The sequence below is a fragment of the Alligator sinensis genome, unplaced genomic scaffold (genome assembly GCF_000455745.1).
Source record: "Alligator sinensis unplaced genomic scaffold, ASM45574v1 scaffold752_1, whole genome shotgun sequence".
Lineage (NCBI taxonomy): Eukaryota > Metazoa > Chordata > Crocodylia > Alligatoridae > Alligator > Alligator sinensis.
The window spans coordinates 2,505,272-2,521,378 of NW_005842000.1; the positions used below are offsets into that span (position 1 = coordinate 2,505,272).

General features: G+C 61.5%; 1 long non-coding RNA gene across 1 annotated transcript; it reads right to left on the reverse strand.

Moving 5' to 3' along the window:
- Positions 1-10,277: 10,277 nt before the first annotated feature.
- On the reverse strand, positions 10,278-14,271 carry LOC112549941. Its single transcript, XR_003093581.1, has 3 exons — positions 14,208-14,271; positions 11,761-11,840; positions 10,278-11,088 (listed from the first exon to the last, which is right to left on the reverse strand). It is a non-coding gene; the product is annotated as an uncharacterized LOC112549941 (long non-coding RNA).
- Positions 14,272-16,107: the final 1,836 nt, after the last annotated feature.

Sequence of the window (16,107 nt, forward strand, 5' to 3'; positions counted from 1 at the left end):
CAGCTTGGAAGAGAGGCCCCGGGCCTGGGAAGGAATTCCCCCCTGCCCCCGGGGCACCGCGCCGGCCACCGTGCAGCTGCTCTGCTCCCACCGCTGCAATGGGAGAAGGAGCAGCTGGGTCCATGCAAGGGGCTGGGGTGGTCTCCCCACATCACCCTGAAGCACGACCCACCTCCAGAGTCTCCCCCCGACCCCGTCATGGGCGGCGGTGGGTGCATTTTGCTGGAGCGGAGGGGTCCCCCGGCAGAAAGTGGGACCCTTGGGGATGGGGGGGAAGAACAGAGCAAGGGATCAAAAGGTCGAAAGGCAGCTCCTCCGGGGGAGGAGGCATAATGGATGTGGGGGAAGGAGGGAGCCGGTGACAGCTGGGAAAGGAGTGGGCTGGGTGGTTAGTGGGAAAGCCAGAGCTTTGGACTGAGCAAGGGCGTGAGCTGGGGGGGGTGGGGGGCTCCCCTCGGCCCGGCAGCCCCCCACAATCAGTGCAAGTGGACAAAGAGAGGTCTTGGAGGCCACCGGGGCCGAGGGCACGGTGCAAAAAAACACTGGGGCTGCAGCAGTCCCCCGGGGCAGGGCTGGGAGCGGAGGCAGGCTGGGGCTTCCTGAAGTCTTCAGAGCTTTGTCACCAGCCCTGGTTTCTGCCCTAGAGAAATTACTCAGCCAGCAACAAAAACATGTTTTCCTGGCGGAATAAGCCGCGCCGCATCTCGCCGGCGGGAGGGAAGGGAAGGCGAAGTGCCCGGGCCTGGCCGTGCCCCCCCAGGACAGCCCAGGCCTGGGAAACCAAAACCTGCTCAGGGCAGGACGCGGAGAGGGACTGGCCGGCTGCATGGCCACGGCCGGGGGATTTCTCGCCTGCTGTGGGACCTCAGGGGGCTCTGCCAGACCCCGAATCCCCGTTGCACCCTGCTGTTTAACGGGGCTGGTGCTGCTGGGATCCATGACGGGACGGTCCAGGGGCCTGCGGACTTGCTCATCAGACACGAGCCGCGGCGGATGAGCCACCAGGCCAGGAGCGGAGGGTGCTGCAGGCGCCGTGGGGAGTGATGCTCGGGCTGCTGAGCCACTAAGGAGAACGGGTCCTAGGCCCCTCGCTCCCCGCCAGGCTCGGGCAGACAAACAAGTTATACCAGGTTAAGGATGGGTGGGAAGCAATCCCAGGAGTCACTGCCTCAGTTTAGCTCCCATACCCAGGGCAGATGCAGGGAAGGGCTGATGTGCAGTAAGTGCCCCCACCCAGCCCTTGCCAGGCTAGCCTTGGCCTGTCTGTCCACCCCCCAGGCTAAACCCCGGGTATGGACACAAGAGGAAGCTCAACGAAGTGCCATGGCATCGTCTGCCAGCCTGGGGGACCCCAGTGCGAATTCAGTCCATCTCCTCTCCTGGAGGTCCGGAGCCAGGGCAGGTCCCAGGCCTTGCCCTCACCTCACCTTGGGATCCATGCAGCACCATCTGGCATTGGGAAAAGCCCCGTGTGCTAATCTGCCTTAATCTCCCCAGATCCTCTGTGCCCCGCGGGCGGCGGGCAGGCCGGAGCCAATGTAGATATCACCCCGGCGTGCTCAGACAGATGAGCAGCGACAGCCCCGGCTCGGCGAAACCATCCCCGGGGAGCGCGGGCGGAGGCAGACGGCCGCAAGCGCGCTCTGCAGCGTCAGCATGAATTAAGGGCCCGCCGGCATTTCCATCGGGGTCGGGGCAGGGCAGGGAGCAGGCACTTCGGTGACCGTGCTGCTCCATTAGACTGGGGGTGGCGGCGCAGAAAGCGTTAGAGAAGCGGGCCGGGGAGGTCTGGGGTTTCAGCTGCTCCCTTCCACCCCATGACAGCTTTGTGGGGACACCCTGCACCAGGGCTGGGCTCTGCCCCATGGTGCTGGGGCTGGTGCAGGCTGCTGTCCAATGCACCCTGGTCGCACCAGCCCCGCGGACCATTCCAGCAGCTGCAATGGGCAGAGCCTGCAGATGCCCCAGCTCTACCCCGCAGCACAGCCCCCGTGTGTCTTGTGCACCAGGGCCCCTGCTTGGACGGCACGAGGCTGGCTACCAGCAGCCGCGCGTCCAGCAAGGACTGCCTCTCTGTCGGGGGTAACCCACGGGCGTCGTGCCGGTGGCTCTGCTGCAGCGTCCTAGCCACAAGCACGTCCCTTTGTCCTCCAAGCAGGCGCCGCGGCCTTAGAGCTATTTCATGCAGACATCCATGGCCTAATGCTCCTCGGACGTGGGTCTGAGGCTGGCACGACCCCGCGGGTGTCCGTGGAGCGGCTCCGGCTGGAGCTTTGCATGCGCCCTAGAGCTGCCGAGGCCCGTTCGCCTGCAGGAAGGTCACGGTGGATCCTGTCAACTGCTTGCTAGAGCCAGTGAGAGAAGCCGGTTCTCTGAGCACCTCGCTCCTGGCCCCACGGCCCCGCTCATCACCAGCACACCCCTCCAGCCGCTCTGCGATGCCCCTCCAGCCTGACCCCCGCACCTCCTGCTCCTCAGCGCTTGAGCAGAGACTGCTAATCAGGCCTGTTCGCGCCCGGGGGGCTTCGGCTCAAGCCTGCGCGCTTTGCCGGGAGCACGGGGAGCCGAGATCCTCCCCGAATCAATCCCTCCGCAGCCGGCTCTGTTGCTAAGCTGTGCAGCCCTCCCTGCCAATGCCAAGCCGGGGTTTAATGCCAGCCCCTGCGGAGTCCGTTTTTGAGCATCCTCATTTCACACGCACCCCCATCAACCCTCTCGCTTCCCCCCGCCTTGGTCATCTGCCATCTCCGCGCTCTCTCCAAGCGAAGCATTAGCCCAGCCAAGCTGTCAGGAGAGCCGGGCTGCGCAGAGACCTGCGCGGTGCCGGCTCTGGATGACCTTTGCCTGGATCTTATCTCCCTTTGCTCACTTTGCAAATGAGTCCGTGATTCCAAGCACCCTGGGTTCGTTAATGTGGTTTCTAATTCCCTAACGATCCCTGTAATTGTTCAGGCATGTGGAGCCTCCCACTGTCTTGCCAGCTGACCCCGGCCCGGGCCCTCCCCTTCCTACCCCCAGGACAGCTTCACCTCTTGCAAGGCTGGCTTTGAACTCAGGCTTCTGGACCGGGTTGGGCTGGAGTCTATTATGCATATCGGCTTACCCCCTCCCTCGCGCCCCCGACGCCCATCTGCCTCCCACCTGGGGAGGGCCGGGCAGGAGCAGCAAGGTCCCTGCATCCGCTTCCCAAAGCATCTCATGGAAACCGCGTCGGGCAGGAGCGGACGTGCGCCACGCTTCTGCAGCGGGAGTCCCAGCCGGGCTGGGATGGGGCGCAGGACGGGGCCAGCTACGGAGATGGCTAAGGGGACAGGGGAACAGGGAGAGACGGGATAAAGGGAGATGCAGCTGGAAGAGGGAGGCAGAGGGAGAGGAGAGGAGAACAAGAAGCGGGAGAGGGGTAGTGGCAGAGGGAAGGCAGCAGCGCAGGGTGGGATGCCGATGCCGGCCATGGGAAAGGCCTGTCAGGATGCTGGGGTGGAGAGAGGTGAGGAGCGGCTCCACCCGAGGAAGCGCAGGGGAGATCTTCCTCGAGGATGCCGGGTACGGGGGGTGTAAGGGGAGAGGAAATGGCCGAGACAGCTGCCGAACATCTGGCCGTGGGGAGCGCGCCCCAGGGATCCCAGGGGCCGGTGTGCCTGGCAGCCGGAGCGTGGGGGTTCCCGCCAGCGCGGCGCTTCCTGCACATCCTTGTTTACCAGATGTTTCTTCCCACTCCTCCTCCTCCTCACTCCGCGCCCGCAGCCCCTTCCCGTGGAGGGTGGGGCAGGAAACTCCCGAGCGGTGCCCTGGCCCCGGCTGCGAGGCGGTGGGCAGGGCCCAGCTGTGGCCAGGTGGCCCATCGGGGTCTGGCCTTCCTCCAGCTGGCCCCTCCTCCTCCTCACACCTGTTTCCAGGTCAGTCCCCCGGGTGCAACCTGCCCTGTCACATGCACGGGCAGAACGGTCCCGCTCCCATCGCCTGGTACCAAAGCCTGGGGTGGCAAGACACGGGCCAGGAGCCGGCGGCGACCCCCGTGGAGCTCCCTGCCACAGCAGAGGCTCGTCAGACAGCTTGGGGAGGTGGAAAGGAAAAACCCCTCTCTCCTGGGACAGAAAGCAGCCGGGGGGCACAGAGATCCTGCTCCAAGCTGAGCTCGGAGGATGGCACTGCTAGGCGCACGACGGGGAGTTCATGCCTCCCTGCAAACCTCGGAGGCCGGGTGCCCTTGGAGCCATGTCAGTGGGATAAGGCCAGCTGCTCCTGGGGTCACTCTGCAGGGCATTGACTCGTCCCCGCCTGGGGATCTTATTTCATCGGGTGTTCGCAGAAGAGAGCGTTCCCACCAGGGCTCAGCACATCCAAACCGGGCCAGGCACACAGCTGGGGCCCAAACCCAGGCTCCGTTCCCCTCCAGCTGTCACCAGAGTCCTCCAAAATCCAGTTCTGCTCCAGCCTCAAGCGGTCCCCGGGGACCTGTCTGGATTGTCCCAGAAACCCAAGCCAGGACTTCTTCCCTGGCTTTCACCTACACAAAGCAGTCCTGGCTACCTGCCTGACCCATGGGGCAGCCCAAGGTAAAGCCCAGCCTGCAGTTTTGCCAGCTCCCCTGGAAAAGCTGCAAGCCGCCCCCCGCACGTCCGCTCTTGCCTCTGCATAGAGGTTTGCTGGTACGTCCCCGGCCTCCGAGGGACTGTCCCCGGTTCCCCAGCGGTTCTGCCGCCAGTGGAAATACCCTGCCGGGGGGAGCTTTTCAGGCGAAGGGCAGGGAAGGCTTCCTCTTTTTCTAGGTCAGCACTTCAGATTCCTTGAGCAGATTTACTGCTCTGAACCGCCTGCTCTGTCCTGCTGGCTCCTCTCCCCAGCGGCTCCAGGCTGGGCTGCCACTCAGCCGCAGAGAAGGAGGGATTGGAAAGAACAGGAGCTAAACACTGGGGAAAACAATTAAAAGCAAAGAAGGAGAAAAAGCTCTAATCCAGGGATGCAACAGGGGAAGGAACGCAAAGCGGAGCGGCAGAGCATTTACCTAGGGCACTGGCCTAGCAAGATTTGTCTGTAGGCAAATTGCATCTCGTATTCACTGTCACTGCCTCGGTGAAATCTTAATCCAGGCAGCGCCGGGAGGGAGAGACTCAGAAGGAACACAAGCCCCGGGATTTGCGCGGGGCTTGCAACCTGCCTCCTTTGCCCTTCACACTCTCCAGCTGGAGGTTTTTTCCCTTCCCAGGATGCTTGGCGCGGCCTTAATCTTTGATGCGTTAGCTCATCACTCCTGACCCTCGGACTGATAAGCCATCACCCCCTAGCGTTCGTGGCCCGGGCCTCGTCTTCCCTTCACCCCGTGCGAGGCCGAAGAGATTCGCTGCTGGAAAGCCACAGGAGGCAGAGGCTCTTTGTTCATGTCCCTCTCTTGCCCTGACAGCCCTTATACACTCACATATATACACACACACAAACACATGCACACATGCACAACACGCGCGCGTGCCAGCTGCCAGTGTATGCTCTCAGGTCCCAGGGATGAAGCCCTGCACTTAGGAGGGAGCAACCCCATGCACCGGGGCAGGCTGGGGACCGACGGGCTGGGCAGCAGCTCTGCAGACAAGGACTGGGGGTGACAGGGGGCAATAAGCTGGATATGAGCCAGCAGCGGGCCCTTGGTGCCAAGAAGGCTAATGGCATCCTGGGCTGCATTGGTAGGGGTGTTGCCAGCAGATCGAGGGAGGAAATTATTCCCCTTTATTCAGCACCGGGGAGACCACATCTGGAGTCCTGTGTCCAGTTTTGGGCCCTCCACTACAGAAAGGATGTGGGCACATTGGAGAGAGTCCAGTGGAGGGCAAGAGAAATGGTTCAGGAGCTGGGGCATATGACTGGTGAGGAGAGGCTGAAGGAATTGGGCTCATTTAGTCTGAAGAAGAGAAGACCGAGGGGGGATTTGATAACAGCCTTCATCTCCCTGCAGGGGGGTGCAAAGAGGACGGAGCTGGGCTGTTCTCCGTGGGGGCAGGTACAGGACAAGGAGCAATGGGCTCAAGCTGCAGCAAGGGAAGTTGAGGCTGGATATTAGGAAAAACTCTCTCACGAGGAGGGTAGTAAAGCACTGCAAGTTACCCAGAGCGGTGGTGCAGTCTCCATCCTTGGAGGTTTTGAAGACCCGGGTAGACAAAGCCTTGGCTGGGATGATGTAGCTGGGGCTGGTCCTGCTTGGAGCAGGGGTTGGACTAGATGCGACCTCCTGAGCTCCCTTCCCACCCTCCCTCGTTGTCTGTGGTTCTAGGAAGGCTCCCCTTGTTGTCAGCGCTCACCCCACTGGGGACTCTTTTCTCGGGTGACGGCAAGCAGATTGGGGACAGTGGCCTTGGCAGCAAAGAGGGCCGCCTTGGGCTGACTTAGGAGGTTGGAGAACATGGGGAATTTGGACGCCAGGAGCAGGGAAGGGCAATAAGTGCAACTGGTTGGGATCCCGAGTCTCTCGGGCTGTGGGTGGGCTGGAGCATCGTACCAGAGCCTTTGGTTCTGCACTAACTGCTGATTCGAATTGAAGGGGACGGTGTTGACAGGTAGCCCCTTAAATGTCCTGTGGCCACCCTGGCTCCAGGACACTCTCCCCTTGAGTGACAGAGCTGTCCTCAAAGGTCAGATGAGGTGGGTGTCCGAGGTGGGACTGCCATGAGAGGCAGCTCCCAGGCAGGACATCTTCATGAGGTCTCCTGGGTTTGCAGTACACCGCTCCTCCCTGGTCCCAAACACACTCACGTCGAGCCAGTCTGTGACACTGAAGCGTGGGGTGGGCATATTTGGTGGGGGGACCTATGAAAAACCAAGTCCAAAGCAACCTGGAGTTTGTATGCAAAGCAAAGCAAGGGGGCAAAGGGCTCTAGGCCTGGCTGTGAAGAGCCCCCTCAGGAAGGATATTAGGAGTGAACAGAGAGCCAAGAGCAGTTGGTTCGGGGAGGGAGGACAAGCAAAGAAAGCTCCCTCCAGAAAGTGCAGGGGAGAAGTACAACTGCCAACGGCCAAGCTGAGCCAGCCGCTGCAAAGGAAATTAAACAAACAGCAGAAGTTTCTTTAGCCCTATAAATAAAGAGCGCAGGAAGCCGGGCTGCCAGGCAGTGAGGGCGGCATCTAGACTGAAGATAGTTTAGGCGCGACCCGACGGCATACTTTGCTTCGGTTTTCAGTGGAGCGGAGGATATCAAACACGGGACACAAAGGCAGGATGGACTATGGGAAGGAGGGGACGGAGATGGCGTTACCACATCCGAGGTGGAAACAAAGCTCAGAGACCCCGATCCGTCCCGATCCGGGGATCTGAATAACCACCTGTCAGCATTGCAGCGCAGCATCAAGTGCTTTCCATGGGGGTGATACTGCCTGGGTGGCAGGCAACAAACACCGTGCTGCTCTTTAAGAATAGGGGGAGAAGGGCGAGAGTGATCAATCAGTCGGTTGATCCAGGCAGCTACAGGCCAATCAGACTGGGGAAAGCGGGCTTGAGCAGAGGCATTTGACGGGGCGAGGACAGCGGGTTGCACTGAAGGCAAAAGAGGTCTGAAACCCGGCAGAAAGGCCTAGATGACTTGGAGGACTGGGGCTATGCCAAAGAATGAGACGTGCAAAGTGCAGGATCGCGCACCCAGGGGTTAATAGCCAGAGCTTCTGCTATAAACTAGGGGCTTATCAACTGGATCCCAGAGAAGAGGAGACACACCTCGCATGTGCCAGTGGCACGGGACGATTGCGAGTCCTCATCGTGCTGCGACTGCAGAAAAAGCAAAAGCAACCCCAGGCTGCACCGGGGAGGTATTTCCAGGAGGGAGCAATTAGTAATAACACTACTGCGCAAGGCACTGAGGAGGCCACTCCGCTGAACGCCCTGCCCTTCCCCACACTCCACCAGCTGCTGGTGCTGAGCTGTTCACACCTCATTAGGGCTCCTCAGCCCATTGCAGAGAGCGCCTCGTGCCTTTCATAGTCGCATTGACACTGATAGGACCTCGGGCTGCTGTACAAGCCTTGGAGTTGAGGGCTCTGGGCTGGTTTTACAAACGACTCCCTGAAACTGGGTATTACTAAGTTAGAAAGCAGACAAGTGGGCTCGGAAGATGCGATGCACGGAGGTGGTTTATTCAGGCAGGGATTTGCAGGAGCTTGTGACACTGTAAGCACTGCTGCAGAGCTCAGATCCGGCCTGGCTTTGCTGTGCAGTTACTCGCGCTACGCGCTGACCCGCCTTGCCTGTAAGCAGCGCCCCATGTCCCGGTGCGGTTCTGGTCCCATGCGTTCAAAAGGGATGGATGTGAGGAGGAGGGCCGGGGGACGAGGGAGCCTGCCGTGCAAGAAGAGACTGGAGGTGCTGGGTTTGTTTGCCTGGCAGAGCAAAGGCTGGGGGGTGGTATGATTGCTCTCTATAAATACATCAGGGAGGTAAACAGCAGGCAGGGAGGAGAGCTATTTAGGCGAAAGGACAATGCTGGCACCAGAACAAATGGGGAAGAACTGGCCAGGAATAAAATTAGGCTGGGAATTGGAGGAAGGTTTCTAACCCCCGGAGCGGGGATGTTCTGGAAGCGCCTCCCCAGAGGAGCGAGGGGCAGGAAATCTGCAGAGATGGAGCCCGGGCGCTTTATGAACGGGCGGAGAAGAAGGAGCCAGGCACGGGGTTTGGCAACCCAGGAAGTCCCTTCCAGACAGGCGCCCTGCGCTGCCGTGTAGGTGGAGGTGTAAGTGTAGGTGTAGGTGGGGGGATTTTGCCCGCCAGCAATCCCCGGGTGACTGCCTGCCCGGTGTGGGTGGGCTGTAATTTTAGTTGGCGGCCGAGCCCCTGGAGCCTGGGAGAGGCCCTGCTTCTTGGCTAAGATGCAGCAGAAAAACAAAGAGTGTCCCCTGCTCACACAGCACGGGACTCGTGCATGAGGCCAGAGCTCGGCCCTGCACGCCCGAGCCGGCCGGAGCTGCCTCTGACATCAGCCCAGGCCGCTGGACCGGGCGGCAGGGACTCGCAGGCCATGTCCCTTGCAGGAGCTCAGGCTCTCACCGGCCGGGAAGGAGGGCAGGCTTCGGAGCAGGGTACCGGGGGGGTCCGTGGCCTGCAGACGTGCACCGAGCCACGCTGCTCCATCCCCAGAGCCACGCACCGTGGGAGGCAGAGCAGCGCTGTGTTAGTCACCATTTCTTCCTGCGGCTGCGAGGGGAAAAGGGCGCGTTGCCCCCACACCCCCGCGCCACCATGGGCCAACATGCTGCTTCCACAGCCCGTCTCTCTGCCGGCTCTCCGGGGCGTGGGTAGCACGCGGCTTCGCTTCGGTAATTGGAAAACGTCTCTGTGGCCGGAAAGCCGTGTCCTGACTCCTGCGGCAGGGAGGGCTTTGTCCTGCAAACGCTTAGGAGGTGGCAGGGCAGAAAGCCCGGCTGGGGAAAGGAAGGCCACCCACCCCAGGGGCACGGGCAGAGCGCTCGGGGCAGGATCGGGGCCATACTGGGCAGTGTTGTTTCATGGGGATGATCCCCCCGCACCCCCAGGGACTGACAGGGCTCTTCTGCTGCCAGACCGGTGGGGACTTGGCTACAGCCCCTCATCCAAGCACAGCCGCATTCTTGCATGCCGTCACCTTGCCCCATGCCGCCTCCGGCCTGCTCGTCGCGCCTCCTCCTACGCGCGAGCCCGCTGGAGACAGGCCTGTTTGCAATCTGCCGAGAGCTCTTGCCATGCCAGGTCTAATCTCAGCATGGAAGTCAGTGGGATCCTGCCAGGCCATCAACCCACAGTTCGTTCTGCAAAGGGAGCGCCCCTGCCCTCCTACTCAGAAGAAAAATTCCCCCTGAATGATCATCCCACAGGAAGGCCAGTGGGGATTTACCTAATCCGGAGGAGGCGATGGCATTTGCGAGCTGTGATGGACACACGAATGGCTCCCGGTTCCTCCACGTCAGACCCGGGAGGTGCTGGTGGGTGGGGGGAGCTCTGTCACCGGGTGCTTGGGAGGCAGCTTCCTCTTCTCGGGGAGAGAAAGATGTGTCTCAACAGCCCAGCCCAGCCCATGCCTGCACTCAGACCCCAAAATAAGCCAGAGTTACAAACGCCCCGGAAAAAAGCGCATTCTCCGAGGGTGCTGAGTGCAGGATGCACCACCCATGGTAGGACTAATCCTATGCTGGCCTCCACAGTAGTCGGGGAAGTTTCCTCCCAGGCTTCACTGCCAGGAAGTAGGAGCGGAGAAGGACAACATGAAAGGAGGACGCACCAGGGGGCTTAAATACAGAGCTTAGGCTTTCCCAGAAATCTTTGGCACGGACCGAGCAGCAGAGCTGCTGCAAACCACGAGCTTGACATAAGGGAGCGCTGGACGCAGGAGCCAGCTGGTCCTTCTCTCGCCGGAGACCCTGACGTGCAGAGGGAGCCCATGCCAGGGGGCCGGGGCAGGCTGCACCTGCAATGAATTTGGCGAGGGCTACAGGCAAGTCCTGGCCTCGTCCTGGATGCTCCAAGCCTCCCAGCCCAGGGACCGCTGGGGAAACATTTGCAGCGGGGAGAAGATGCTGTTGCCAGGCGAATCGACCTCCTCGCTCCCCTCGCAGACAAATGGTGCAGCCTGCAAGGCCGCGCTGATAGCAAGTGCTGGGTCTCCAGAGCAGAGCGGCGCTGTGCCCTGGGGAGGCAGCGAGCCAAGGCTGAGCCAGGAGCTGAAGCGTTATTAGGTTAGACGTTTTCACCTCCAACTCCAGTGTCCTGTGTCGCTGCCAACCGGTGCTTGGAAACAGGGTTTATTTTTAACCTTCCCCCTCTCTTCTCCTCCTTTTTTTCCCCTGCCGCTCCCCCGATTCCCTGCGCCGGTGTTCGTGCGGCATCGCCTGTACGAGCCGTAACCCCAGAAGCGGTTGGGGACAAAGCGCAGTCTCGAGTATAAACCATCGTGGCGGTGAGGCAGGGCGTGGCGAGGGCCACGTCTTTAAATCCCCGGCGCTACCAGCAAGTCTAATGACTGTAGTAGGAGCTTTGCAAAAATCGGTGCTTTTTCTTAAAACTTCAGCTCCCGGAGCCCTGCGGGAATGGGAGACCCTCAGCTCTCACCGGTCACAGCAAACGGCGTGTCCCAGCCCTCCTGGCTGCCAAGAAAAGCAAGAAAATGTGACACCAGTGAACCTGAAACGCTCCAAAATTAACGTGCAAATAAAAAGGGCCCCAAATTGTTGTAATTTATAATGCTCGTGGGTTTTCTTTTTTATCGCCTGGCACATGTGGGTGTTTGCCTTCCCCTGTAGGTGGGGGCACGGACCTCTCCCTGGGGTCTCTTGAGCGCCTATTAACAACCTTTTGCAGAAGCAGGATGTTGGCTGTCCGGTCCTCTCGCTTTGCCTCTGGCAGGTTCGGGTGTGTTGTGTCAGGGTTGATTGTAGGCTAAATTAGGGATCTGTATGGGATGGTTTGGATAGGGAGGATAAGGAGCCTCCCAGTCTGAGATCGGTGCCGCAAGCGGGAGCCCATGAGCGAGCTCCATCACCCACTCTTTGCCCCAGTCCCAGAGCCCAGCCCTAGCAGCCGGGCACGGTCCATGGACATGCCCCAAAGCTGCACGATCCTCTCTTGAACACCTCGTCATCTAGCACTAAGCGACGTCTCCCTTCGACAGTTCATCGGAAGACCACGCGCCCGCTGTGTTTGCACCCCACAAAGCCCAGCTCTCTCCGTCCTTTCCAGGCACCCTCAGACATGACAGGGTCCCTGTGTGGGAAGAGATACCAGGCTGGTCGTCTCCTCCTGCTGCTTTGGATCCCCACCTTCTATGCTCGGCCTCCACGTCCTGAGCGGCAGGGTCTGGTCTGCCTAGCCCAGGCCTGCAGCCTTGAAGTGGGGGCATCTGGGAGAAAATAGAGAGAAAAGGGTCAATGAAACTCAGCTCCTTTTACAGCTAAGTAAATGCAGCCCAGTGCCCGGGCTCCCTGCCCCTGCCCCTGCCCCTGCCCGAGGCCAGGAGGGTTAGAAGCTGTGCTGAGCAGGCTGGCGGTCAGGAAGGGAGGGGAGCGGGCCGGCGGGGAAGGGAGGAAAGTGCATTTTGACGTGCCGACAGGAAACGTGTGCAGATGTATCTGAGGGCGAGGGATGAGACTGCCCAGGGAGGAGGCTCCATGGGAGGAAGGAGCCTCTGCAAGGGTCCGGCCCCGTGGGCAGGCGGGGGGACGGTGGGGACAGCCGGGGCCCTGAGTGCGGAGGCAGCCTCCCAGAAGCACCTTCCCAGGCGGTGCTGGGCGCCAGGCCAGCGGCCCCGCCAGCGCACCTGAGCCTCACACACTGCTGTCCTCGCCGTGTCCTCCCGGCTAGCGGGAACCGAGGCCCAAAGGGAGGAAGTGACTTGCCCAAGGTCACTCCGGCGTCCTAAGCCTCGCACAAACACACGCACACAGGAGCGCAGATACGCACGCACATGCTCCCACACGCCACAGCTCTCTTGCTCACAGACACACACACACCAGTGCTCACACACATACACCCACCCACACACACACCAGAGCTCTCTTGCTCACACAGACACACACCAGAGCTCGCACACATAACCCCCCCCCAAAGCTATCTCTCTCTCTCTCTCACACACACTCACACACACGCATGCCTGAGACCTTCCCCCCAGCATCACACGAGGACAGACCCCCTCGTGGGGCAGGGAGACGCCGGAGAGGAATGGTCCTGCCTCCATGTGACGAGCCCCCGCAGCCCCAGGCGGGAGACCACGGGCCCTGCCAAGCCTGGGGGGCTCTGCCAGCCGCCCCCATGGCCCCATGAACCAGCTGACGGTGTCTGCAGCCTCCCTGAGTCGCTCCGGTGAATTAAAAGCAGCGCCTGCCCCAGGGACCGCTCTGAACACTGCAGCTCCCACTCCTGACCCCCCTGACCCCCACCCCACTGACCCAGCCCTGGGGTTAGGGGCTGCGTGGGACAGGGATGGGACTGCAGTTTTATGGCCCTGCTGAAAGGCATGCCCTGCCAGGAAGGGCGGGAGGCCAAGCAAGCCCCACCCTTATCGTCTCCATCCCTGCGGGTTTTGGAGGGGGGGAGCGGAGAACCGCGGCGGGGGGAGGCTATTTATAGTGAGGGGAGCTCTCCGTCTATGGCAGCGGTGCTTTCGACAGCCCCTCGGCCCCCTCTCCCTTGGGCCCCAGCAAAGCCACGGGGACCGAGGAGTCAGCTTCACGTGGGCACAGCTCCCACGGGCCCGAATGGGACTGCCGTGGCACTGGATGTGGCGCGGCGTTGGTGCCAGAGCTGCGGTGCTCCTGCCTGGAGCCGGCCTCCGAGTCTGGGGAGGTCAGAGCAGGGGTCTGGGCTGGCGAGCGTGCCACGGCCTTGCACAAAGCGGGGGGTCGGCTTAGCCCCATCTCCAGTTCACCCCTGGGGAGCCCATTAGCGAGGATGTGGCAGCACCGCACTTCCCGGGGAGACCCCAGCTCCTGCCGGGGTTCAGAGGCACTTTCTGGAGCCCTCTCTGGGGGCTCGCAGACACGGAGCTGGACGGGGGCTGGAGCAGTGGGGAGGGCAGGAGCTCTCCCAGCCCACAGCCTCCCCACGCCTGGCTGCAGAGCAACGAGGCTGGTGGGCGAGCAGGTCCAGGGAGGCTGTGCTGTGCCTCAGCAGCAGTTTCTGGCAAGACCCTGCTCTCAGCACCCTCCGCCTTGCACCCGGCTCCCCCAGAGCTGACAGCAGGGGTGCACGGAGCCCCGGGTCCGCTGGGTGCTGGGCAGGCGACGGCAGTGCCCCGTCTCTCGCCCTCGGAGGGACCTGTGCTCGGCTCCCCTGCGACATGTGCCGCGAAGCCCGGCTGCGTCGAGGCGGCCGCACCTGAGGCTCCAGGCTGGGACTTTCCTCCGGGAACCAGGGGCTGCGCTCGTCTGGTCAGAGCACGGGGCCGTGCAGCGCCTGGGCTGCGATCCCAGCCAGTTCCCGGGGTGCGCGGAGTGGGGAAGGCATGTCAGGGAGACCCGTGGAGAGTTAGCGTGTGCCCTTCTCCCATTTCATCTCCTTTCATCTCCCCACCCCCTGCTCTCCTCCTTCCAGCCCCCCGCGCACCCCCTGCCCCTGCCTGAGCGTGAGAACCCCTCCATGCCCTCTTTGCTTTCCCCTCCCCTGAATATCCTGCCCAAAGGCAAAGAGATTAAAGCTCCATGTGCAGCGTGCCCTGCCTGCTTGCCTCCCACATCCTTCCCTGCAAATTCCTCTCCCTCCTTCATCTCACCGGGGGAGCCTGTCTGCAGTTATCAGCGCCGCAGACCCGGGCTGGAGGAGACCTTCGCATTTTCCCCTCTGTTAAAAATAGCATGAGATTTATTTTCTGGCAGCATGGAAAGCCCCCGGGGCGTAAGAGAGGAAGCAGACAGGCTTCTGCAAGCTGGGGAAGGTGGGGGGTGGGGGAGAACGAAAAGGGCAGGAAATAACCCCCGGCAGCAGCAGCCCTGTCGAGGGGAAAATGCTCAAATGCAAACAGTATGTGGTTAATGTGGAAACTCCCAGGGCAGAGACAGACTGGCCTTGTGTATCCTGCTGTCCAGCGAAGCATTGGCTTCCTGCACTGGGCCTGCTCCAAGAGCCAGGCATCACGGGCTCGGCCCCGGCCGTGCCAAGCCACCTGCCCGCCCGCAAGGCCAGCTCCCTGCCGCCTGCACGCAGCCCTGTGTTCTCCCTCCCCGACTCTCCCTGTCCTGTTTCGGGCTGACCCCTTTCCTCCCCTTGCTCTCCCACGGGTCCCCATGCCGCGCTTCCCGGTGGGGTCGCCCTCGCGTGACGGCCCGGGCTGCACGTGCTGCTTCGCTGCGTCCTCGCCGTACTCGGGGTGCCTGGGAGTGAACCTCAGCCTCGTGGTTTGCTCCTCCACGCTCACTGCACCGGGGACCCCCCCGGCCCCCTCAATTTCAGCAGCTGCCTCCCCACCAGCTTTATTTCTTCCCTTTGTGTCTGAGGGTGCCAACATTTTAATCTCTGTTGGGAGGCAGAGCAGGGCTGGCCTGGGTGGTGCTGCTCACACCCGCAGGTGTTAACAGCTGGATCTTTGATGTACCAGCCTCAAGGAAGTGGTTGAAGCAGGCGGGTTTCAGCAGAAGCCCCGGCTGGTGTATCCTGCTTTCCCCACCTCCAGCTCCCCGATTCTCTCCAAAACCACCAGGATCCTGCTAAGCGATGACAAGGGCATTCCCTGAAGCCATTGCAGGCGCGCTACGTGGAGCGCGGGACCTCCCTTGGCACCGCCACGGAAGGCAGACGGGGCTGGAAAAGCAAAGCCATGTTCCTCTCTGCACTCCCACAAGCCAAGATAATGCAGATGTGGATAGCAGGGATGTGCTCACTCCTTCCTTGTGTCCTTTGGTCAGTGGGGAAATAGTTACTCATGCTTAGATGGTCCCAATTAGGCTTCCGAGTCAACACCCAGGTCTGGAGGAAGAGAGAGAGGGAGCACATGCCAGGAGGCATATGAAACCCTTGGCTCTGGCAGCACGGCCTGGACCTCTACCATTTAAGCAGTGCCTCTCAAGGACTCCCAAAGCAGAGCAAACCTCTGTCCCCACATAATGGGAAGGGAAAAGGAGGCAGTGAATGGACTGGTGAAATGAGCTTCTGCAACCAAATGCAAGAGCTGCAGATACAGCCCCAGTCTCCCGGCTCCACGCCCTGCCCACGGGGCCACACTGCTGGCTGGCCCTGACCAGACCTCTGTCGTTTCTTCTCCAGCCCTCTTGGGCTTCTGCTTTTCTCCTTATCCTACTGACCAGAGCTCCTTCTGCCTGCGGACCATGCCCACAAGGGACCCATGCCCACCTGAGCCCAGAGGCCCTTGGTCTCGGTTGGCTGGATCCAGGACGCAGGACCTGAGCTCACGGTGCCCGAAGCCTCTTGCGGCTGGAGGGGAGGGACCAGCCCCACGTGACAGCACCGGGCATAGGTTGCAGGCGAGTTCTCTCGGTCGCCAGCTATTTTCACATCTTACTCATCCCTGCAGGTCTGATCCCGGCTCCTCCTTCCCGGCTGACATTTGCTCCCTATTCTCTGTCGCGCTGAGATGAGCCAGGCGCTGAACAGCGCTCACGTCCCTCCCGCCTGCCCATAAATCACTCGGGCCGTCTCGCACCTGAAGGCGCCGCCAC